Raw genomic sequence first — 24,858 nt, 5'->3', positions numbered from 1 at the left:
TCTCAACCAATTCATGTAGGGGAAAAAATTAACTAAGGTAATGACATATGACAAGTAAATACTGATGGGTATGGTGGTGGTGTTATAATGACAAATAGATAGGTCTCAAACTAGGGCTGAAAAGCTCGAATTAGACCCAAAAGTGCATGGAGAGGGGAGACGGGCAGCTGAGCAGAATAAGGGCATTGGGCACAAATGAGAATGGAAAGGGTATGAGAAGAAGAGTACTAAAAAAACCATTTCACTAACTTAAAAATTTATGGGATCAGTCTCCGGGGAACTATTGTTTAGAGTTCAGTTGGCTAAGTGTAGGTTCTAAAGGATAGTTTTAAGGATAAGGACTTTTTAAAAAAATAAGAGTGAAAATTTATAGCTAGGTTCTGATTATTGAGAGTAACAAATCCCATGAAATGGTCATATGTATTTGAATTTGAGCTATTTGAAGTTATAATTATGTAAAATATGGTCATTGGTTCCAACTCAATGGAAATATTCAGTGTGAATTTGAATAATATGACCACTTCAGAAGATTCTTTATTGTAACTAATAGGGACACAGTCAGGATTACACCAGACCTGGCAGTTTCAACATTAAAGCATCTCAAGGCTTGGATTATGATTCCAGAAGGCAAAGGAACTTGGATTGCAACCAAGAATCAACTACTCAGAAAAATTGAGCATTATCTTTCAGGGGAAAAAGATGGATATTCAATGAAATAAGGGACTTTCAAGGTTTCCTTATGAAAAGACCAGAACTTAACAGAAAATTTGATCTTTAAATACTAGACTCAAGAGAAGTATAAAAAGGGGCAGCTAGATGGTGTAGTGGTAAAGCACTGGCCCTGGATTCAGGAGGACCTGAGTTCAAATCCAGCTTCAGACTCTTGACAATTACTAGCTGTGTGACCCTGGCCAAGCCACTTAATCCTCATTGTCCCACCAGAAGAAGAAGAAGAAGAAGAAGAAGAAGAAGAAGAAGCACATTGCTCAAAAAAAAAAAAAAGAGAGAAGTATAAAAAGGTAAACGGGGAAAAAAAAGTTTTTCAATAAGGTTAACCTGTTTACATCCCTACACACGAAGATAATATTTATAGCTCTTGAGAACTGTATCTCTATTTGGGCAGATAGAAGGAGTGTACACGAAAGGGAAGTGAATAAAAGAGTGGATTAAAAACCAGAATCCTACAATAGGTTGTCTACAAGAAACACATTTGAAGCAGAGAGATACACACGCAGTAAAAGTAAAAGGTTGGAGCAGAATATATTATGCTTCAGTTGAAGTAAAAAAAGCAGGAGTAGCAATCTTTCTATTGGACAAAGCAAAAGCAAAAATAGATCTAATTAAAAGTGTAAAAATATTTTGAATTACTGGCCTAATTTGGGGGCTAATCTGACTGGAGGACTAATCTGGGGACTGACTGGCTATCTGACTGCTATTAATTTAATATGGGCCGTTTATAAAGTTCCATCACACTGCTCCACTCCCAAATTGATAAGCAAAAGATTAAGAAGCCTCTTAACTAAATAATCAAAGCAGAGTTTATTTATGAGATACAATTTTTTGTGTGTGTGTGGGGGTTTTTTTTGGTTTTTTTTTGCAGGCAATGGGGGTCAAGTGACTTGCCCAGGGTCACACAGCTAGTAAGTGTCAAGTGTCTGAGGCCAGATTTGAACTCAGGTACTCCTGAATTCAGGGCTGGTGCTTTAACCAATGAGCCATCTAGCTTCCCCTATGAGATACAATTTTAAATTAAGAATGCAGGGAAATAAAATGTACAACCTGCTGCCCCTGGAACTTTTTTAATGCAATAAGGGCCGGTGCCGCCTCTTGCCTTAGGGTATGTTCCACTTTCCCTGCTCAGCTACTTTCTTCTTTTTTTTTTTTTTTCTGCAGGGCAATGAGGATTAAGTGACTTGCCCAGGGTCACACAGCTAGTTAAGTGTCAAGTGTCTGAGGCCAGATTTGAACTCAGGTACTCCTGAATCCAGGGCCGGTGCTTTACCACTGCGCCATCTAGCTGCCCCCAGCTACTTTCTTCTAACTCTACTTCTTTCTACTTCTTTGTCTATCGCTGTGTCTAACTTTCCTCTCTGGACTGCTGCCGCTGAAGCCCTGTGTTTCTCTCTCACCAACCTCTCCTTCTGTTCTCCTAGTGCTCCAGTCTCCTTCTGTTCTCTTAATCTTCACTTTCTCCAACCTTTACCCTGTGCTGACCACTTCTGTGCTCTCCGCTGCCTCCTGTTCTGTCTGTCTGCTCCGTCAGTCTTCCCTCTGCCGCTTTTGCTGCCCCTCTAATCTTGTCAGTCCTCCTCAATCTTGTCCTTTCTCGTCAGCCCCCCCTTAATCTTGTCGGCCAACCTCTCCCTTACTGTCTAACTCCCAGGTATATATCTTCCTTTTCTCCACTCAAACCTTGGGCTTTTTTGCACCCCCACAGAACCCAAGCTAATCCACCAGCCAGGGCTGCAGCTGGGGGACGGGGATGCTCAAGTGTCTCATGCATACCATACCCAGGGCTCCAGGGGCCTGTGCCCCCTGCTGTGCACCTGGGACCTTGGCACAGGCTACGTCAGAGCCTGGCCTGGACAAACCAGGGATCTCTTGGATAGATCCACTCAGGGAGGAGGGAGCTGGGGCCCCCTCCCAGCTGTCTGACCTGGTGTCTTATACAGCCCAAGGGGCTTTTTGGCTCAGCTAGAGCAGAGGGGGAGGGGCACCAGCACCTCCCACATAGAAGAGACCCTGAAGGCCTAAGGCTTTCTAATCTCAGCCCAAAGTTAGGGTCCCCAAATCAAAATAAATTTCCACAAAAGAGATAAGGAAGGAAATGACACCCTACTAAAAGTACCATAGACAATGAAGTAATATCAATACTAAACATATATGCACCAAGTGGTATAGCATCCAAATTCTTAGAGGAGAAGTTAAATGAGTTATAAGAGGAAATAGACAGTACAACTGTATTGGTGGGGCATCTTAACCTGCCGGCTCAGAACTTTAAAAATCTAACCACAAAATAAATAAGAAAGAAGTTAAAGATGTGAATAGAATTTTAGAGAAGTTAGATATGGGACAGCTAGGTGGCACAGTGGATAGAGCACTGGCCCTGGATTCAGGAGGACCTGAGTTCAAATCCGGCCTCAGACACTTAACACTTATTAGCTGTGTGACCCTGGGCAAGTCACTTAACCCCAATTGCCACACCAAAAAAAATAAAGAAAGAAAGAAAAGTTAGACATGATAGACTTCTGAAGACAATTGAATAGGGATATTCTTGGTGGTACATGGCACATACACAAAAATTGACCATGTATTAGGGCACAAAAACCTCACAGTCAAATGTAGAAAGTCAGAAATAATAAACACATCCTTTTCAGATCATGATTCAATAATAATTACATGTAATAAAGAATCATGGACAAATAGACTGAAAATTAATTGGGGGGCAGCTAGGTGGCACAGTGGATAAATCACCGGCCCTGGATTCAGGAAGACCTGAGTTCAAATCTGGCCTTAGATACTTGACACTTACTAGCTATGTGACCCTGGGCAAGTCACTTAACCCTCATTGCCCTGCAAAAAGAAAAAGAAAAAGAAAGAAAGAAAGAAATTAATTGGAAACTAAATAATCTCATCCTAAAGAATTAGTAGGCCAAACATCAAATCATAGAAACAATCAATAACTTAATCCAAGAGAAAGACAAGGAGATGTGATGAAATAATGGGATTTAGCAGATACTCAAAGACCCACCTGGAGATTAATCTAGACTGATTGAATCAAGTGAGAGTAATTGACTGCTGATTAAGCCTACTTCAAGTTAACTGGATTGTAATCACACCTGGCTAGCCCTTAAGAAGGTATTGTTCTCAGAAACTAGACTGTGAACTCAACTTGAGAACACATTCAAAACCAATGGATTTGTATGATGCCAACCAATCAGCTTGAAGCAGTGTGTAAGGACCACCTCTGTTCCAGACCTATAAAAAGCTTCCACAATCAGCTTGCTGAGGAGTTCCTGATTAAAGCAGGCTCATGGAGGAGGACTTCAGGAAGAATGCAACCAGGCTGGAACTCTAGGCTAGACTGGTGCTGAAGCTTCTGATTTAAGGCAACCACATTTTAGATTTTAAACATCACAGAGAGAACATACCAAAACTTATGGGATGTAACCAAAGCAGTTTTGGGGGAAAATTTTATATCTCCAAATGTTTACATGAATAAAGTAGAGAAAGAGGAAATCAATGAATTGGGCATGCAACTAAAAAAGCTAGAAAAAGAACAAATTAAAAATACCCAATTAAATACTAAGTTAGAAATTCTGAAAATCAAAGGAGAGATTTATAAAATTGAAAGTAAGAAAACTATAGAATTAATCAATAAAACTAAGAGCAGGTTTTATGAAAAAAATCAATAAAATAGATAAACCTTTGGTTAATTTGATTTGAAAAAAAATAAAGAAGAAAACCAAATGACCTGTATCAAAAATGAAAGAGGTGAATTCACCACTAATGAAGTGGAAAATAAAGCAATAATTAGGAACTATTTTGCCCAACTGTATGCCAATAAATTTGACAATCTAAATGAAATGGATAAATATTTACAAAAATACAAATTTCCCAGGTTATCTGAAGAGTCAATAAAATCCCTAAATAAGCCCATTTTAGAAAAAGAAATTGAACAAACTAACAATAAACTCCCTAAGAAATAATCTCCAGGGCCTGATGGGTTTACAAACAAATTGTACCAAACATTTAAAGAACAATTAATTCCAATACTATATAAATTATTGGGGAAAATAGGTGAAGAAGGAGTTCTACCAAATTCCTTTTATGACACAAATATGGTGTTAATACCAAAACCAGGCAGAGCCAAAACAGAGAAAGAAAATTATATACCAATTTCCCTAATAAATATTGATGCAAAAATCTTAAATAAAATATTAGCAAGGAGATTATAGCAAATGATCACCAGGATAGGGGCAGCTAGGTGGTGCAGTGAATAGAGCACTGGCCCTGGATTCAGGAGGACATGAGTTCAAATCCTGCCTAAGACACTTGACACTTACTAGCTGTGTGACCCTGGGCAAGTCACTTAACCCCAATTGCCTCACCAAAAAAAAAAAAAAAAAAAGAAAAAAGAAAAAGGTGATCACCAGGATAATACACTATGACCAGGTGGGATGTATACCAGGAATTCAGGGCTGGTTCAACATTAGGAAAACTATTAACATAATTTACCACATCAATAACAAAACTAACCAAAATCATGTGGTTATCTCAATAGATGCAAAAAAGGCTTTTGACAAAATACAGCACTCATGCCTATTAAAAACATTAGAGAGCACAGGAATAAATGGAACTTTCCTTAAAATGATAAATAGTATCTACTTAAAACAATTGGCAAACATCTAATGGGGATAAGTTAGAAGCATTCTGAATAAGATCAGGGGTGAAATAGGGATGTCCATTATCACTTCTGTTATTTAATATCGTACTAGAAATGTTAGCTTTAGCAATAAGAGAAGAAGAAGGAATTAAAGGAATTAGAATAGGCAAGGGGGGAACAAAATTATCACTCTTTGGACATGATATATGGTATACTTAGAGAATCTTAGAGAATCAACTAGAAAACTACTTGAAACAATTAACATTGACAGAGTTGTAGTATATAAAATAAATCCACATAAGCATTTCTATACATGACAAAAAAGGTTCAGCAGCAAGAGATAGAAAGAGAAATTCCATTTAGAGTAAGTGTAGAAGATGGCAGAGGAAAAGCAGTGAACTTTCGAACTCATGACATGATCGCTCAAAAAAACATCCAAATAACACCACAGGAAAATGCCCGGAGTAGCAAAACTCACAGAAGAATGTGCTGTAATCATCTTCTAACCAAGAACAGCTTGGAAGGTCAGAAGGAGGGAGCTGCTGTACTGACACAGGAGTCAAGCCCAACCCCACAGTCACCCTGACACAGATCCAGTCCTAGGAAGGCCTCACCAGAGAAGAAGACCCCCAGAGCCTCTGAATCAGCTGAAGCACCAGTGTCTAGAACTAAGCTCAGAGTCTGGTGAGAGGGCTGAGTCCTGGGCAGGGGGGAGACTACGAAGGTCTATGCTGGTGCTGAGGCAAAACTTGGGTTTTTCACCCCTGCTGGGAACCAGGAAGTAGGCTTGAGTAGCAGTGGCCCAGGTCAGGGAGGGGCACAGGCTTATCAGAGCTGACAACCCCAACACACAAAGCTGATTGATTAGCAAGTTGGTCTGGGGTCATCCACAGACCAGGGAATAGGCCAGATGAGTGAAGAACCTGATCCTCCTTAATTCATACCACCTGGGACTTCTTAAGCTTGGGATACTGCAGCCTGGAAAGAGTGCCCCACTTTAAGGAGCTAAAAGTCTAGTAAAAGAAAGGCAAGATGAGCCAACAGAGAAAGGTGAGGACCATAGAAAGTTTCTTCAGTAACAAGGTAGACCAAGGGGCACCCTCAGAGGAAGATGTCAACATCAGGGCCCCTATATCTAAAGTTTCCAAGAAAAATACGAATTGGTCTCAGGCCATAGAGGTGCTCAAAAAGGACTTTGAAGATAAAGTTAGAGAGGTAGAGGAAAAAATGGAAAGAGAAATGAGGGTGATGCAGGAAAGACATGAGAAAAATGTCAACAGCTTGAAAAGTCAAATGGAAAAGCTCTCTGATGAAAATAATTGCCTAAGAATGAGGATTGAACAAAGGGAAGCCAGTGACTTTATGAGAAACCAAGACATAATAAAGCAAATCCAAATAAAAAATAGAGGGCAATGTGAAATATCTTCTGGGGAAAACTGCTGATCTGGAAAATAGGTCCAGGAGAGATAATTTGAAAATTATTGGTCTACCTGAAAACCATGATCAAGGAAAGAGCTTAGACAACATCTCCCAAGATATTCTCAGGGAAAATTGCCCTGAAATTCTAGAAGCAGAAGCTAAAATAGAAATTGAAAGAATCCATCGATCACCTCCAGAAAGAGATCCCAAAAGGAAAGCTCCTAGGAATATTATAGCCAAATTCCAGAGCTCTCAGGTCAAGGAGAAAATATTGCAAGCTGCCAAAAAGAAAGAATTCAAGTACTGTGGAGCCCCAGTCAGGATAGCCCAAGATCTAGCAGCTTCTACATTAAAGGACCAGAGGGCATGGAATATGATATTCCAGAGGGCAAAGGAAATGGGATTACAACCAAGAATCACCTACCCAGCAAAACTCAGCATAATCTTTCAGCAGAAAAAATGGGACTTTAATGAAAAAGAAGACTTTCAGATATTTGTGATGAAAAGACCTGAACTGAATGGAAAATTTGACTTTCAAGTACAAGACCCTAGAGAACTATAAAAAATTGTAGTTGGGGGACATACCTGGGGTCGTACAGTGGGTGACTGTCTTGTGTATGAGGCTGGGTTTTGGCTCTGATCCCTCTGGGTCCAGGGGTGGTGCTTTGTCCACTGTGTCACCTAGCTGCCCCATGATTACATCCTTAGGGTTAAATTGAGGAGTGAGGGTAATGCACTGGGGGAGGGGGAAGGACAGAGGTGAAACCCAACATGAAAGAAACAGGAAAAGGCTTATGGAGTGGGGGAAGAGATGGAAGAGGAGCAGGGCAATAAATGAATTTTACACTCATCAGAAAAGGCTCAAAGACCTTAAACTCATCAATGTTGGCTTGAACACACACACACACACACCCAACTGGGTAGAGTAATCTATTTAATCTGGGCAGTAAATGAGCCTAACACTCATCAGAATTGGCTCAAAGACCTCAATCTCATTAGAATTGGCTCAAGGAAGGAATAATGTACACACTCAATTGGGTGGAGTAATCTCTCTAACCCTGCAGGAAAATAGGACGGGAAGGGGATAAAGAGAAAGGGGCAAGGGGCAGCTAGGTGGTGCAGTGGATAGAGCACTGGCCCTGGAGTCAGGAGTACCTGAGTTCAAATCCAGCCTCAGACATTTAACACTTACTAGCTGTGTGACCCTGGGCAAGTCACTTAACCCCAATTGCCTCACTTAAAAAAAAAAAAAAGAGAGAGAGGGGCAAAAGAAGGAAGGGCAGAATGGGGGAGGGGACAGACAGAAGCAAATCCCTTTTGAAGAGTGATAGGATGAAAGAAGATGGATAATAGAATAAATATCATGGGGAAGGGAATAGGATGGAAGGGAAACAGTTAACAATAGTGATCGTGAAAAAGAGAAAAGGGGGGAAATTGTACAGAAAATATTTATAGCAACTCTTTGTGGAGGCTAAGAATTGAGAATCAAGGGAATGTCCATCAACTGAGGAATGATGGAAAAAGCTGTGCTATATGATTGTGGTGGAATGGTCATGTGCTATAGGAAATGACAAACAGGATGCTCCCAGAAAAACCTGGAAAGACTAATGAACATCAATGTATAGTGAGGTGAGCAGAGTTGGGAGGACATTGTGCATGGCAACAGCAGTGTTGTTCAACGAGCAAATGAGCAAATGTGAATGACTTGACTGCTCTCAGCAGTGCAATGATCTGGGACAATCCCCTGGGGACTAGTGAGGAAGCTTGCTGTTCGCCCCCATGGAGGGAACTGATGAAGGGAACACTTGTGGATTGTACATATGTGGCCTGGTTTCGATCTTGTGACTGGGGGGGGTGGGGGTGGGGAAGGGGAGGGAGGGAGGGAGAAAGGTTTGGAGCTATAAATCTTATGAGGGTGGATGTTGAAAACTACCAGTACATGTAGCTGGAAAAAAATAAAATAAATGTTTGTTGCTAAAAACAACAACAACAACAACCAACCAAACAAACAAACAAACAGAACAGGCCAAATGGTTTAAAAAAAAAAGCACAAAAATCCAACGAAGAGAAGAACACCTTAAAAAGCAGAATTAGCCAAATGGAAAGAGATGTACAAAAGCTCAGTAAAAAAAATAATTCTTTAAAAATTAGAATTGGGCAAATCCAACTAGTAACTCCATCAAGAAGCAATAAAACAATTAAAAAATGAACAAAATAGAAGAAAATGTTAAGTATCTTGTTAGAAAAACAACTGACTGGGGCAGCTAGGTGGCACAATGAATAGAGCACTGGTCCTGGAGTCAGGAGTACCTGAGTTCAAATCTGGCCTCAGACCCTTGACACTTACTAGCTGTGTGACCCTGGGCAAGTCACTTAACCCCCATTGCCTCGAAGAAGAAGAAGAAGAAGAAGAAGAAGAAGAAGAAGAAGAAGAAGAAGAAGAAGAAGAAGAAGAAGAAGAAGAAGAAGAAGAAGAAGAAGGAAAGAAAGAAAAACAACTCACCTGGAAAATAGATCAGGAAGAGATAATTTAAAAATTATTGAACTACCTGAAAACCATGATCAAAAAAAGATCTTTAACATCATATTTCAAGAAATTATTAAGGAAAACTACCCTGATATTCTAGAACCAAAGGGTAAAATAGAAATTGAAAAAATATACTGATCATTTCCTGAAAGTGATTTTAAAATGAAAATTCCCAGGAATATTAAAGCCAAATTCCAGAGCTCCCCAGTCCAGGAGAAAATATTGCAAGCAGCCAGAAAGAAACAATTCAAATATCATGGAACCACAATTGGAGCACATGGAGTCACATACTAATATGATTTAGCAGCTTCTACATTACAGGATCAGGAAGCTTGAGATATGATATTCAGGAAGTTTAAGGATCTATGATTACAATGAACAATCACCTACCCAGTGAAACTGATTATGATCTTTCAGAGGAAAAATGGATATTCCTGGGGAAAATGGATTTTCAAGCATTCCTGATGAAAAGACCAAAGCTGAACAGAAAATTTGACTTGCAAATATAAGATTCAATAGAAACATAAAAAGTAAATACGAAAGGGAACTCATAAGGGACTCAATAAGGTTAAACTATTTACATTCCTAAATGGGAAGATATTTCTTATAACTCTTAAGAACTTTTTCACTATTAGGGCATTTAGAAGCAGAATACATAGATAGAGGGCAAAGGTATAAGTTGACTAAGATGGAATGATATATTAAAAAAAATTAAGGGGTAAAAAATAGAAATGCACTGGGAAAAGATAAAAGGGGATAAATTTTCTCACATAAGGGGCAGCTAGGTGGTGCAGTGGATAGAGCACCGGCCCTAGATTCAGGAGGACCTGAGTTCAAATCCGACCTCAGACACTTAACACTTACTAGCTGTGTGACCCTGGGTAAGCCACTTAACCCCAATTGCTTCACACAAAAAAAGAAAAGAACAAAATTATCTCACATAAAAGAGACACAAAAGAATCTTTTAGTGGCTAGAGCACCAGCCCTGGAGTCAGGAGTACCTGGGTTCAAATCCGGCCTCAGACACTTAACACTTAATAGCTGTGTGACCCTGAGCAAGTCACTTAACCCCCATTGCCCTGCCCACCCCCAAAAAACAACAAAAAAAACCCAAAAAACCCAAAACAAAAACAAAAGAGTTTTTTACAATGGTGAGGGAAATAGGGGAAGTAGGTGGGAGTACTCAAACCTTATTCTCATCCAAATTGTCTCATAGAGGGAATAAGATACATATTCAGGTTGGTATAGAAATTTATCTTCTGCTTCAGGAAAGTAGGAAGGGAAAGGGATAATAGTCTAGTATAGTTTTACTGTCTATTTCCTCCTGTAACTCATTCAAACTTCTCCTTTGAGAATTTAAATGCTATATCATTTGGTGCATATATATTTAGTATTGATATTATTTCATTATCTATGGTACCCTTTAACAAAATGTAGTTTCCATCCTTATCTCTTTTAATTAGATCTATTTTCATTTTGTGATTGCTACCCCTGTTTTTTGTTTTTACTTCAGGTGAAACATAATGCAATCTGATCCAGCCCTTTGATTACATTAAATTTTAAAAGTTTTGAATAAATAAAACCAATACAACCAAGATTAGAAAGAAAGCAAGAAGCTGAGGAAATTTTTTTTTTACAGTAAGTGTATGATAAAAGTCTCATTTCTCAAATATATAGAGAACTGAGTCAAATTTATGAGAATCCAAGTCATTCCCCAAATAATAATTGGTCAAATGATATGAAAAACAGGCAGTTTTCAGATAAAGCAATCAAAGCTATTTATAGTCATATGAAAAATTGCTCTAAATCATTATTGATTAGAGAAATGGAAATTAAAACAACTCTGAGGTACCACCTTATACCTATTAGGTTGGCTAATATAACAAAAAAGGAAAACAATAAACGTTGGAGGGGATGTGGGAAAATTGGGACTCTAATGCCATTGTTGGTGGAGTTGTGAACTTATCAGCCATTCTGGTGAGCAATTTGGAACTATGCCCAAAGGACTATAAAAGTGTGCATACCCTTTGATCCAGGAATAACAATAATAGCTCTGTATCCCAAAGAGTTAAAAAAAAAAGAGGGGGGAGCAGGAGGACCTATTTGTGCAAAAATATTTCAAGCAGCTCTTTTTTATGGTGGCAAAGAATTGGAAATTGAGGCAATGCCCATCAATTGGGGAATGGCTGTTCTAGTATATGATTGTTTTTCTCAGTTATAAAAAGAGGTTTCAGTGGAAGAGGGAGAGAGGTACATATCAAGAAATGACTGCTGTAAAAAGCTAAAAGCATCAATAAAACTTTATCAAAAAGCCTTAGCCTTTAGATTGCAGTGTGGGATTGAACGACCCTGTTAAGCACCTTTGTTGTGCCCTGTGCAGTACTTAAACACCCAGTTTCTTCCATATGAGGGGTAATGACTGCTGTTGATTTTTTTCTGTCACTAGTCCTCTTCAAACACACCAACATTTAATTCAGATATATATTCTTTTCCATCTCTAATCTCCAGGGTTGATTAACATCACTGATTTCTTTCCACAAGGGAAATAGCAAATTCCATGAGATTTGAAACTCCTTTGCCATCATCTAACTAGCTTGTAGGTAATTATTTTATACCTGAGAGCACTTCCAGCAGGAATGTGAATGAATTTCTGTTGCCACAGCAGGAGCATGCAATTTCATAAGACTTAACCATAAATCAATCCCTCAAAGCCAGAAGTAATTGTAAAGTCTAGAATGCTCACATCATAGGGAAATTAGTCAAATTTACAAAAATAAGAGCCATTCTCCAATTGATAAATCCTCAAAGGTAGTTTTCAGAGGAAGAAATCCAATCTGTCAATAGCCATTTGAAAAAAAATGCTATGAATCCCTAATAATTAGAGAAATACACATTAAAACAACTCTGAGGGGGGCAGCTAGGTGGCTCAGTGGATAGAGCACCGGCCCTGGAGTCAGGAGGACCTGAGTTCAAATCCAGCCTCAGACACTTAACACTTATTAGCTGTGTGACCTTGGGCAAGTCACTTAACCCCAATTGCCTCACTAAAAAACAAACAAACAAATTTTAAAAATCATTATAGTCTGCTTGATAGGAGTTAGTTTGAAAAATTAAAAAAAAAAAACACAACTCTGAGGGGCAGCTAGGTGGCATAGTGGATAAAGCACTGGCCCTGGATTCAGGAGTACCCAAGTTCAAATCCGGCCTCAGACACTTGACACTTAAGTAGCTGTGTGACCCTGGGCTTAACCCTCATTGCCCTGCAAAACAAACAAACAAACAAAAAAAAACCCAACTCTGAGATACCCCCTCACACCCATCATATTGGCTAGGATGACAAAAATAAAAATATGAGGAATGTTGGAGGGGCTATGGGAAAACAGGCACACAAACTCACTGTTTTGTTTTTGTTTTTGTTTTTTTTTTGCAGGGCAACGGGGGTTAAGTGACTTGCCCAGGGTCACACAGCTAGTAAGTGTTTGAGGCCGGATTTGAACTCAGGTACTCCTGAATCCAGGGCCGGTGCTTTATCCACTGTGCCACCTAGCTGCCCCCAAGATCTGCAAGTTCTTTTTTTTTTTTTTTGCAGGGCTATGAGGGTTAAGTGACTTGCCCAGGGTCACACAGCTAGTTAAGTGTCAAGTGTCTGAGGCTGGATTTGAACTCAGGTCCTCCTGAATCCAAGGCCAGTGCTTTACCCACTGCGCCACCTAGCTGCCCCCACAAACTCACTGTTGATGGAGCTTTGAACTAGTCCAACCATTTTGGAAAAAATTGGAACTATGCCCCCAAAGCTATAAAACTGTATATCCTTTGACCCAGGGATACCACCACTAGATCAATATCCCAAAGAAGTATGTGTACACATACATACATACATAAAAATTATAGCACTGCTTTTGGGGGTGGCAAAGAATTGAAAAATGAGGGAATGCCCATCCATTGGAGAAAGGCTGAATAAATTATGGCGTATAAATTTGATGGAATACTATTATGCTATAAGAAATGATGAAGGGGATGATTTCAAAAAACCTGTATGAACTGATGCTAAGTGATGTATGCAGAACCAGGAGAACTATTTGTACAATAACAACAATATTGCAACATCTTTCAATTTTGCATCATATAAATAGGTATAGTAGCATTTCTGCTACTCATTCAACTTGCACTTGTACTCACTGGGTGGGCCTCAGAGGGCAACTACTACTCCCAGGTTCACAAGGAGCTCCTGAAGCCTTAACACTATAGCTCACAAGCCCCCACTGATGTCCCTCTTTAACCAGTCAGTAAGTAGACATGATTAGCTCAAAACAAAGCCATTTATGAAGATAGTATGGTATGAAAAGTAGCTATAAAACATTCTCTCCATAAACCTAGGTTGCATTTTCTCACAAATATAAACAAGCATCAGTGGGAAGAGTGAGCACATATTCTGAGTCCAATGATAGTTATGTACATGTATAGGAAACATATGGAGCCAAGGCAATCTAGACCCCTGGTACTGTAGGATCTCAAAATCCTTTTTTTTTGGGGGGGGGGTGAGGCAGTTGGGGTTAAGTGACTTGCCTAGGGTCACACAGCTAGTAATTGTTAAGTGTGTAAGGCTGGATTTGAACTCAGGTCCTCCAGGGCCGGTGCTCTATCCACTGCACCACCTAGCTGCCCCTCAAAATCCTTTCTTATGTCCTGAAGTCTCTTCTGAGAAGTTTACCCAGCTAGGTTTCCATAGTTTGCACCTCTCTGTGGCTCCACTTTCAATTGCCATAGCTAACTCTCTCTTGAGTCCATGGCCAGTTCTCTTTGTTGTTAGAATGCCTGTTCTTTGAAGCTATATCTGTGTCGTACTGGAGAGTATGTGACTATTTCTTGAGGGATGCAATGTCTCCTACCATGTGAATAGCTCCACCAACACAGCAATGCTAATGAGAGTGAGAGAGGAAAGAAGATCCTCTCTCATCACCTGGTATAGGTGTAATGGAGGGATTGGCCAATGAGAGCACAGTCTTTAGGAGCATGTACAATATTCTGTTTGTGCTGCACATCTGCCTGGAAGCTGAGTGAGTCTACTTCCACAAGTGCAGGATGGAGAGGCCCTTCCCTTCTTGGACTGAGAACATACACAGGTATCCATCCTCTAATTGCTTCTTGCTAATTTACTACATTGTGATAAAAAGCCTATTAATGGAACTGACTGTGCATAGTTTAAAAAAAACACTTAAACAAAGGAAAGGATTGTTTTCCTTCCAGTTAGTTTTCAAGTGAGGAGGAAGAAATGCTGTAAGCATGTGGGTGGGGAGAGAGGTACTAGCAATGACCACAGTAGCCTGCTACCAACAGCTGTCTGATCTCCCATCCCAGTCACCATATAGCCATGAATACATGGTGCCACCTTGGTTTCTGTCTCTGTCCAGCACTTATCACAGTGCCTGACACATAGTAGTTGCTTGATAAATATTTATTGATTGTTGTGTTCTTTTTTTATCTTAGGTGAATGAGTAGTAGAGACCGATGGATCAGGTTGTGCCCTTGTAAGCTTTGAAAGATTAGAAGAATCACCAGAGGTCCAGCAACCGAGCTCCATAACAGAGTTTGCCAGTAGCCACAGCAGCTGAGCCAAAAGATGAAACACCCCTGAAGAACAAGCTGCTTGACTCCAATAGTAAATCAGTGTAACAGCTGAGACATGAATTCTGCTAGCAAGGGAACAACTGCTCCCCTGTCTATGCCACATCCAGGAGTAAACTTGGTAGAAGGAATGATTGATAATCACCACTTTAAGTCTGAGTCCACTCTATCCTAGAAATGAGATGGGGGAAGAGAATGGGCCTCTAGTTTCAGAGATGGTTACACTTCAGTTTATACCAAAGTTTCTTAGTAAATATCCCTTTGTAAAAGCTAAGTGAAGTTAATTGGTTAATTGGTATCAAAAAGAAATCTTCTAGTTGGATGACACTGGAGAGATATTAACTGGTGAATTATATTGGGGAAAACAATAGATGAAGGGAGGAACAATAGTCCTAGACAACTAACCTGTCAAGGGATATCCCTTCAACTCTGAGGAGAGATGTGGTTAGCTGAGTTCTGAGCTCTGAGTTGGGAGAGTGAACTCAGAACTTATATGCTACAAAGACAAAGGGGTCTCGTCCACCTGACTGCTAACAGCCTAGACTGATTCTAAGAGGCAAACTCAGCCCTTTATGGGTCCTCAGGAGAGGGACCAATTTTGTTTTGTTTGTTTGTTTTTTCATTTTTTTTACCAAAAACTAATTATCTCTTAGAAGTAATTCTAGTTTCTTCACTGAAAAGAAGATGTTGTATTATATAATAGGTTTGGAGATGAACCTAGTTCAAAATCTACTCGTATGTATGAACATTTCAAAAAAGGTCTAATCATTTGTAGATCTGAAAGGAAAAGTTTGCTTGTTTTAAAGCTTGTGCATGAGCAAAATTAATGCAACAAGGATAAGAAGGAAAAAAGCAGACTGGGAAAAAATCTTTATTATCAAATATCTCTGATAAGGGTCTGATATCCAACATATATAGGGAAGTAAAAATATATAAGACTAAAAGCCATCCCTCAATACATAAGTATTCAAAGGATATGAACAAATGGTTTCCAAAAGAAGAATTGCAAACTACTAATCATATGATAGAATGCTCCAATTCACTAATAAAAAGAAAACTGCAAATCAAAATAACTGAGTTTTCAATCAGTTGCAAAGATGACAAAAGATGGGAATAATCAATGTTGGAGGGATTGTGGAAATATGGGCATATGCAGCAAGTTTCTCTGGTAAAGATAGAAGATATATGAGGAGTTGGTTCAAATTTATAGAATAAGAGCCAAAGGATAAAAACAAGCAGTTTTTGAAGGAAGAAATACAAGTTATCAACAGCTACATTTAAAAAAGGATTTAAATTATTTATTAGAGAAATGCAAATTAAAGCAACCATGAGGTTCTACCACATCTACTGCATCTTTTATTGGCAAAGATAATAAAAGAGGAAAATGATAAATGGTGGAGGGGCTGCAAGAAAGTAAGTAAATTAATGTACTATTGATAAAGCTGTGAATTGTCCAGCCATTTTGGAAATCAATTTGGAACTATGCTTCAAAAGTCACTAAACTGTATACTTTTGACCCAGTACTAGACCTATACCTCAAAGAGACCAAAGAAAGAGGAAAAGGACCTACATGTACAAAATATTTATAGAAGATGCTTTTATGTTGGCCAAGAACTGGAGAGTAAGAAGGTGTCCATCAATTGAAGAATAGATGAACAAATTATGGTATATGAATATGATGGAATACTATTGTACCATTAGAAATGATAAAAAGGATGGGTTCAGTAAAACCTGGAAGACTTATATGAACTGATGCAGAGTAAAGTGAATGGAACCAGGAGAATTTATGCAATAACAACAATATTGTAAAGACAACTTTGAAAGACTTAAAAACTCGGATCATTGCAATAACTCGTCATAAATCCAGAGTACTGATAATGAAGCAAACTTCGTACTTCCTGAGAGAGAAGTGATGTACTCTAGATGCAGAATGAGATGTACATTTTTAGACACAGCTAATGTGGGAATTTGTTTTATTTGACTATATATGCTGGTTACAAAGTTTTTGTGTTTGTTTTCCCACATCAGGGATACAGGGATGGAGACCAAGGTGAGGAAGAGAAAATAAATGTTTATTAATTAAAAAATAAAATAATTTAAAAAATAAGCATGGAAGAGAAGCATGGGATAGTGGACAGGGCTCCAGTCCTGCCTCTGACACATACTGACTGTGTAAACCTGGGTAACTCAATTAACCTCTGTGCCTTAAGCAATTCTCTAAGACTTTATCTCTAAGTTTTAGAGCAAATGCTTATCTTCAATGGTAGAGGGAATTTCCTAAACCAATGAAATTATAGGTCTAGTCTAAAACATTCACACAGACATACCCCCACATACATACACACACAAGCTATTATGAAAATCAAAAAAATAATTCTATCTACAAAGCCAGCAAACCTTTACTCGTTCACCAGATTGCATTGCATATATCAAGGTGACAATACATTTCCATAGAAGATTCTCAAGAGCTTACTCTGTATTCTGTCTGGTGTACTCTTTCACTGAGAACATAGAACCTGCTTATATTTGAATCTAGAATCTTTTTCACATGTGTCAATTCCTTGGAATGATAGAATTGGAGCTAGAAGGGACCTCAGAAGTCACTTAGCCAATGCCATCATTTTAAACCTAAGAAATCTGAGGCCTAGAGCTGTGAAGTGACTTCCCCCAAACAATACAGACATTAAGTGGCAGATAGTTAAGCTAGGGCCTTTGACTCCAAATCTAGTACAGTTTTAACTTTGTCATGCTGCATCCCCTTAACCAACTGTATTATAAAGAAACCTGGGGGCAGCTAGGTGGAGCAGTGGATAAAGCACTGGCCTTGGATTCAGAAGTACCTGAGTTCAAATCCAGCCTCAGACACTTGACACTTACTAGCTGTGTGACCCTGGGCAAGTCACTTAACCCCCATTGCCCCACAAAAAACCAAAACAAACAAACAATAAAGAAACCTGTGCCTCGGCAAGCAACCTCCTCTGGGTCTATACTTCCAAAATCTAACCCTACAATAAAATTTCGTATGCCCCCAAGAAACAATGGTAGGATGGGGAAAAAAATCAATGAACTGGGAGTCAGGACAAGAGGGTTCAAATACCTCTTTTTCTACTGTGTCATCTTGGACAGACCAACCTTTCTAAGCCTCATTCTCCTCATCTGTAAGTCAAGATGACCTATGGGCTCTTTTCTAGGTCTAACATTCTATGATATTGTAAAGCTATTCATTTCCAACACAGCCTTCTAAATAAGACATATCAGAGCAATTACTTTGGATCCAGAAGTAGAGGGAGCCTGTTCACCTCCCTATCTCCCAGAGGAGTTGAATCAGTGTACAAATTGTAAGGATGCCAGCAGACATGAAGGAGAATGCTGCTACCTGCTTTGCTAATCACTTGTGTTTCTTCATCAGCTACCCCCGTCTGGCTTTCTCCCCAGAATCTCAGGCCACTCCTTCAGCCTCACTCTATCCTGCCTTAAAGATTTGCTTTTTCCTTTCAGGTGTTTACCAGTTTTTGTCAGGGCACTTCATTCTGAGCCCTAGACACTGGTTTCAAAAAGTATAGGCTATTGACAACCAAACAAAAAAGTATTGTTATCCAGTTTTGATGATCATTTAAACAATGTCAAAATCCATCCCCGTTTCCTTGGTTCTTTTTCACTCATAGCTCCAAGCCTCCGTTGCTAGCCTAACAAAGCTTTCCCACTGTTGTTGTGCCCCTCCCAGTGGCTCAGGATAGGAGGAAAAAACCAAAAACAACTACTGATCTATACTCCTGCCCCGGGCTGCTTCCATCCTGGGGAAAAGAGCCAGGAGAGGTTTTCACAGAGTCGCACTCACCAGGGCTCCTCATAGGGGCCATCCAGAGAGATAAGGGACCAGCTGGCCATCTCTCCTCTTCCTTTTTCCTCAGCTGGATGGCAGCTTCCCTCCTCCACCCTGCCGTTCTCCCAGCCCACCCCCCTCACTGCTCACACTGCTACATGGCAGCCTTGTTGCCATGCCAATAGGGTTCCCATAGTAACCGAGCAAGGGCTGCTGCATTCCCAAGGGCAGAATCATGCCTACCAAAGAGAAAAAGGGACCAATCAGTTCTAGCTACCCCCACAAGAGGTACAAGGGGACACAAAAGGGATGGGAGGGTGATTCTTGTGTTATTGATCTCATTTTGCTAGAAGAATCTGAACCAAAACCCTGCCCATTCCAGTTTCCCCTCATCCAAATTTGAGATAAGGAGAGATCTGGCACTTGGCCAAGTCCATTGTTTGACCTGATGTGGGGTCCAAATAGGCATCTCATTGTGAGGATAATGTTAATATGTAAATATGTTAATGCATCCAGTCTCTTTGTCTCACAAAGAAAATTGCAAGTATCAAACATGCTTCCCCACCCTCCCCGCTCTGAGATATCATGTTGAAGCATCTGTTTTTTCTTCAAATGTCTGACCCCCAACTTAGACCATCTTAGATCACACAATAAATTTGGAAGCCACATTTTACTTTATTCAGAGCCCCTGATGGGCTAAACATCCCCCCTGCTTGTTTCAGATGCCTAAATGGCTATACAAAATGCTAGGGTATTGGGCTTTAACAAGCTTCTGGCTGCTTAAAGTGAAAAGTGAAAGCAAAACCCAAAACAATTAGACTTGACCCTTTGTTTTCAACCTCTAGCTAATTTTTGAAAAGCCATTTTAGTTCTCTTTCAGCTCTTGGGGCTGAGCTATTTCAGATCTAAATGTCTAATTTTTACCTGTAACCAAGATTTTATTTCACTCATTTCTTAAAATTATAGGGTTTGGAACTAGAAGGGCCATTAAAGATGATCTCATCTAGTTCTAGAATCACAGATTTAGAAGTGGAAGAGACCCCTGGAGGCCACTCAGTCTAACCTGTTCATTTTACGGATGAGGAAACTGCAAGTCAAAGATGTTAAAGCATGTGCCCAGAGTCACATAAGGAGTAAGTATCTGAGAAAGGATTTGAACCCAGGTCTTCCTGCTGGTAGGTCCAGCAATCTATCCACTATACCACGTTACCCCTCGGTAACCACCTACTTCATTTTACATATTAGGAAACTGAGTCTCACAGAGGCTTAAATGACTTTTCCAAGGCCATGCATATAGAACCAATGGCAAAGCAGGGCAAATCTACCTGGAAAGCAAGAAAGAAAGTGGGTAGATGGCTTTCTCAGGCATTCCTCTATAGGTTGCCTCTGAAATCCTTACCACATGCATGGCCCTGAGCAAGGGCTTTTTTGTGGAATCACAGATTCAGTATTTGGAAAACAGAATACTATTCAAAAGCTTTCCTATCTTCCTGGTTCCTGCTGTCTGTAAGACCAGAAGAGTAGCAGTAAAACTTCAATGATATGTATTTCACAGAAGCAGGAAAAATAGGTACTGTATAAATTTAGCCTATATCTTTTTTTATTATAAAAGTATTTTATTATTTTCCAGTTACATGTAGAGATAGTTTTCAACATTTGTGTTTACAAGATTTCTAGTTTCAAATTTTTCTCCCTCCCTCCCCTCCTTTCCCCCCTCCCCAAGACAGCAAGTAATCTGATATACGTTATATATGTACATTAACATTAAATATATTTCTGCATTAGTCATGTTATAAGAGAAGAGTCAGAGCAAAAAGGAACCCCCCCCCCCAAAAGAAAAACAACAGCACCAAAAACAAAAGAAATAGCATGGTTCAATCTGCATCCATATTCCACAGTTCTTTTTTTTTCTAGATTTGGAGAGCCTTTTCCATCATTAGTCCTTTGGAACTATCTTGTACCGTTGTATTGCTGAGAAGAATCAAGTCTGTCACAGTTGATCAACACATAATGTTGATGATACTGTGTATAATGTTCCCCTGGTTCTGCTCATCTCACTCATCATCAGTTCATGCAAGTCCTTCCAGGTTTCTCTGAACTCCTCCTGCTTCTTACAGCACAATAGAATTCCATTATATTCATATACCACAACTTGTTCAGCCATTCCCCAATTGATGGGCAGCCCCTCAATTTCCAATTCCTTGTCACCACAAAAAGAGCAGCTTTAAATATTTTTGTACATGTGGGTCCTTTTCCCTTTTTTATGATCTCTTTGGGAAAAAGACCCAATAGTGATATTGCTGGGTCAAAGGGTATGCACAGCTTTATAGCCCTTTGGGCATAATTCCAAATTGCTCTCCAGAATGGTTGGATCAGTTCACAGCTCCACCAACAATGCATTAGTGTTCCAATTTTTCCACAGCTTTTCCAACATTTATTATTTTCCTTTTTTGTCATATTAGCCAATCTGATAGGTGTCAGGTGGTACCTCAGAGTTGTTTTAATTTGCATTTCTCTAATCAATAGTGATTTAAAGCATTTTTTTCATATTAACCTATATCTTTTTAATCAAACATTCCGAATCATGACTATGACCAGAGATATACAGGAGACTGATAACCTACATACCCTATTTTTTTTGGACCCATGATACTTATTTACCTAGTAATATTACCATTTTAGCTCTTTTTTTCTTCTCCTCTATGGCTACCTGTGGAAACAAGAACCCTCCTCTCTGGGCCTGCAGAGTGGCTTTGCAGTGAGCTAGACCACTGGCGCCTCCGTCTATGTGGTCGAGTCTTGCTCCATAAAAGCCATGGTACACATTTCAACTTGAGAGTCTTATACAAATAATAGGGTTGTGATATTGTCACCAGGCAGGGTGGTACAACTTCTCAGCCTCAGTTTCCTCACAGGTAAAATGAAAGGACTGGACTGGTGCCTTCTACATTCCCTTACAGCCTATGGACTACAATCTACAAATGAGACACACTCCCGCTTGAGCTCTTCGTGCCAAAGGTGCTCCCTTAATATTGAGAGAGACTAATCCCCTTCCCTGCAGTGTCCTGCAGACAGAGTCAGAGCAAGTGTTGGACTATTTCTTATCTAACAGCAGCTCTGGGGCCCTGAAGCCCCTTGAAGCTGCTGGCTGGCAGCTTAGTCTGGGCCCCAGCCTCATGTCTTGACTCTGTGCCTTTGCTCTGGCTCCTCAGTGTTTGAAATGGTCTCTCCCCTTGTCTCTGCTTTCTGGCTTCCTTCAGTTCTCAGATCAAATCCTACTTTCCAAAAGAAACCTTTCCTGGTCCCCCTTAAAGTCTCCCTCTGTGATTATCTCCAAGTTATCCTTTTTTTATGTTGCTTGTACATAGTTGTTTGTATTCTGTCTCCTCCATTACAGTGTGAGTTCCATGAGGGCAGGGACTATTTTTAACTTTTCTTTGTATCTCCAGAGCTTAGCACATAGTACATGTGGGATTGTACCATAGTACACTGGGACACAGGAAACACTTAATAAACACAGGAAACTGACAAAAAACCCCGCTAAACTATGTTTTTAAAGGACTGACCATGGTGGCATCATGCCCTTTAATCCTTGCTACCAGAAAGGCTGAGTCTGGTAAATGCTCAAGTTCAGGAATTCTGAGCTTCAACAGGGCTAATGCTGATCAAGTGTCCACATGGAGTCTGGTATATATTACAATTTAATGTTTGCATATGCTTTTCCATTGGATGCAAAGTCTCCAGATTATTAGAGGAAGAGGTGAAGAGGGAGTGCATTCCAAGTATAGAGGACAGACTAGGCAAAGGCACAAAGATGGAAGATGGAGAGTCATGTGCAAGGAACAGTAAGAAGGCCAATTTATTGAATCATAACACACAGGAAAGGAGAAAGTGTATGAGAAGACTGGAAAGGTAAGTTAGGAGCTGGTTGTAAAGGGCTTAAATGGGAGCAACTAGGTGGTGCAGTGGATAGAGCACCAGCCCTGGAGTCAGGAGTTCAAATCTGGCCTCAGACACTTAACACTTACTAGCTGTGTGACCTTGGGTAAGTCACTTAACCCCAATTGCCTCACCAAAAAAAAAAAAAAGTAAAGGGCTTAAATGCCAAACAGAAGAGTTTGTATTTGATCCTATTGAGTAGGGAGTGGCATGGTCAGACCAATAATTTGGGAAATTTATTTTGGCAACTATGTAGAGGAAGATTAAAAGGGAGAGACCTGAGTCAGGGAGACCAATTAGGATGATATTTACAATAGTCAAGGCAAGAGGTGATAAAGGTATGCACTAGGTTGATGGCTGTGGGAGTGGAGAGCAAAGGACGATGTTGTGAAGACAGAAATGGTAAGGTTTGGGTCCTGATTAGATAAATAGGGCAAAGGAGAGTGAACTATTGAGCATCATGCTAAAGTGGTGAACCTGGGTGACTAGAAGAATGGTAGTTCTGAGGAATGGAAAGAGTAAAGAGAGTAAACATGATTAGTGTACTGCATCTGGGTAGAAGACTTTGAGGATGTCTATGACCAGAAAAGTGTCAAAGTAAATTTCAGTAAAAGTCACAAAGGTCCACAAGAAAGAAGCCAGGAGGGGTAGCTAGGTGGTGCAATGGATAAAACACTGGCCCTGGATTCAGGAGGTGCTGAGTTCAAATCCGGCCTCAGACACTTCACACTTGTGTGACCTTGGACAAGTCACTTAACCCTCATTGCCCCGCAAGAAAAAAAAAGAAAGAAAGAAAGAAGCCAGGATTGAGAGTAAGGGGATCTAGGTGTAGTCCTGACTGTATCATTAACTCTCTTTGTGTTCTTAAATATATCATAGAGTCAAAGCTGGAAAGAACCTTAGCAATCATTTTTCTTACTTTCTAGATTTTGAAACGGAAGCTCAGAGAGCTTAAACAATTTATTCAAACTCATGCAGATATTTAGTGGTATAACTGGACCTAAAAGCAAGGTCTCCTGATTCCTAGGCTAGTATTCTGACCATTATACTGCATTTTTTCCTCTGTGCCTCAGTTTTGTAATTTCTTTTTTTTTTCTGAATAGAATTTCATTTTCCAAAATATATGTAAAAAACAAATTTTGACATCAATTTTTTAAAACTTTGTGTTCCAACTTCTCTTCCTCCCTCCCTTCCCACCTCCCACCCACAAGAACTCAAGCAATTCAAAATCAGTTATACATGAGTAGTCATCGAAAACATTTCCACATTAGCTAGGTTGTGAGAGAAAACAGTAAAAAACCAAAACTTCAGATTAAGGAATTGTCAAAAACAACAACAAAAAATTTTTAATTGTTTCCATCGGTTTTCAGATACTATCAGTTCTTTCTCTGTAGATGGATTGCAATTTTCATAAGTTCTTCAGGGTTATATTGAATCATTGCCTTGCTGAAAATAGCCACATGCTTCCCAGCAGATCATCTGACACTATTGCTGTTATTTTGTATACAGTACATTTCACTCTGCTTCAGTTCATGTAGGTCTTTCCAGGTTTTTCAGATAGTTTCCTGTGAATTTTGTAATTTATAAAATGGAAAAAAGAATGCTTTCTGTGGCTTAATTGTACCAGATCTAAAACTATATTATAAAGCAGCAATCATCAAAACTACTTGATACTGGCTAAAAAATAGAGAGGTAGATCAGTGGAATTGGTTAGGTACACAAAACACAGCAGTAAATGAATGTAGAAATCTCTTATTTGATAAACCCAAAGACTCCAGCCTCCAGTATAAGAACTCCCTATTTGACAAAAACTGCTGGGAAAACTGGAAGATAGTATGGCAGAAACTAGGCACAGACCAACATCTTACAGTATACACCAAAGTAAAGCCAAAATGGGTACAAGATCTAGACATAAAGGGTGATACCATAGGCAAATTAGAAAAGGAAGAAATAGTTTACTTCTCAGATTTATGGAGAGGGGAAGAATTTATGAGCAAAGATGAGATAGAGAACATTATGAAATGTAGAGTAGATCATTATGATTACATTGAATTAAAAGATTTCTGCACAAAAAAACCCAATGCAAGCAAGATTAGAAGGAAAGCAGAAAGCTGAGAAACAATTTTTACGGTGTTTCTG

General features: G+C 39.6%; 1 protein-coding gene across 2 annotated transcripts in view; it reads right to left on the bottom strand.

The window, feature by feature from the left end:
* The window catches only part of FEZ1 (fasciculation and elongation protein zeta 1), an 80,224-nt gene extending 61,305 nt beyond the window's left edge, over positions 1 to 18,919 (bottom strand). The window contains exon 1 of one of the 2 annotated variants that reach the window (XM_043996995.1): positions 18,796 to 18,919. The gene's annotated coding sequence lies outside the window, so the exon portion shown is untranslated. The remainder of the gene's footprint in view (positions 1 to 18,795) is intronic. The other variant, XM_043996996.1, reaches the window with a different exon arrangement.
* Positions 18,920 to 24,858: the final 5,939 nt, after the last annotated feature.

This window comes from Dromiciops gliroides, chromosome 3 (genome assembly GCF_019393635.1).
Source record: "Dromiciops gliroides isolate mDroGli1 chromosome 3, mDroGli1.pri, whole genome shotgun sequence".
Taxonomy (NCBI): Eukaryota; Metazoa; Chordata; class Mammalia; order Microbiotheria; family Microbiotheriidae; genus Dromiciops; species Dromiciops gliroides.
The sequence above is the reverse complement of the archived record's forward strand: the minus strand, read 5'-3'. Positions and strand labels throughout refer to the sequence as shown.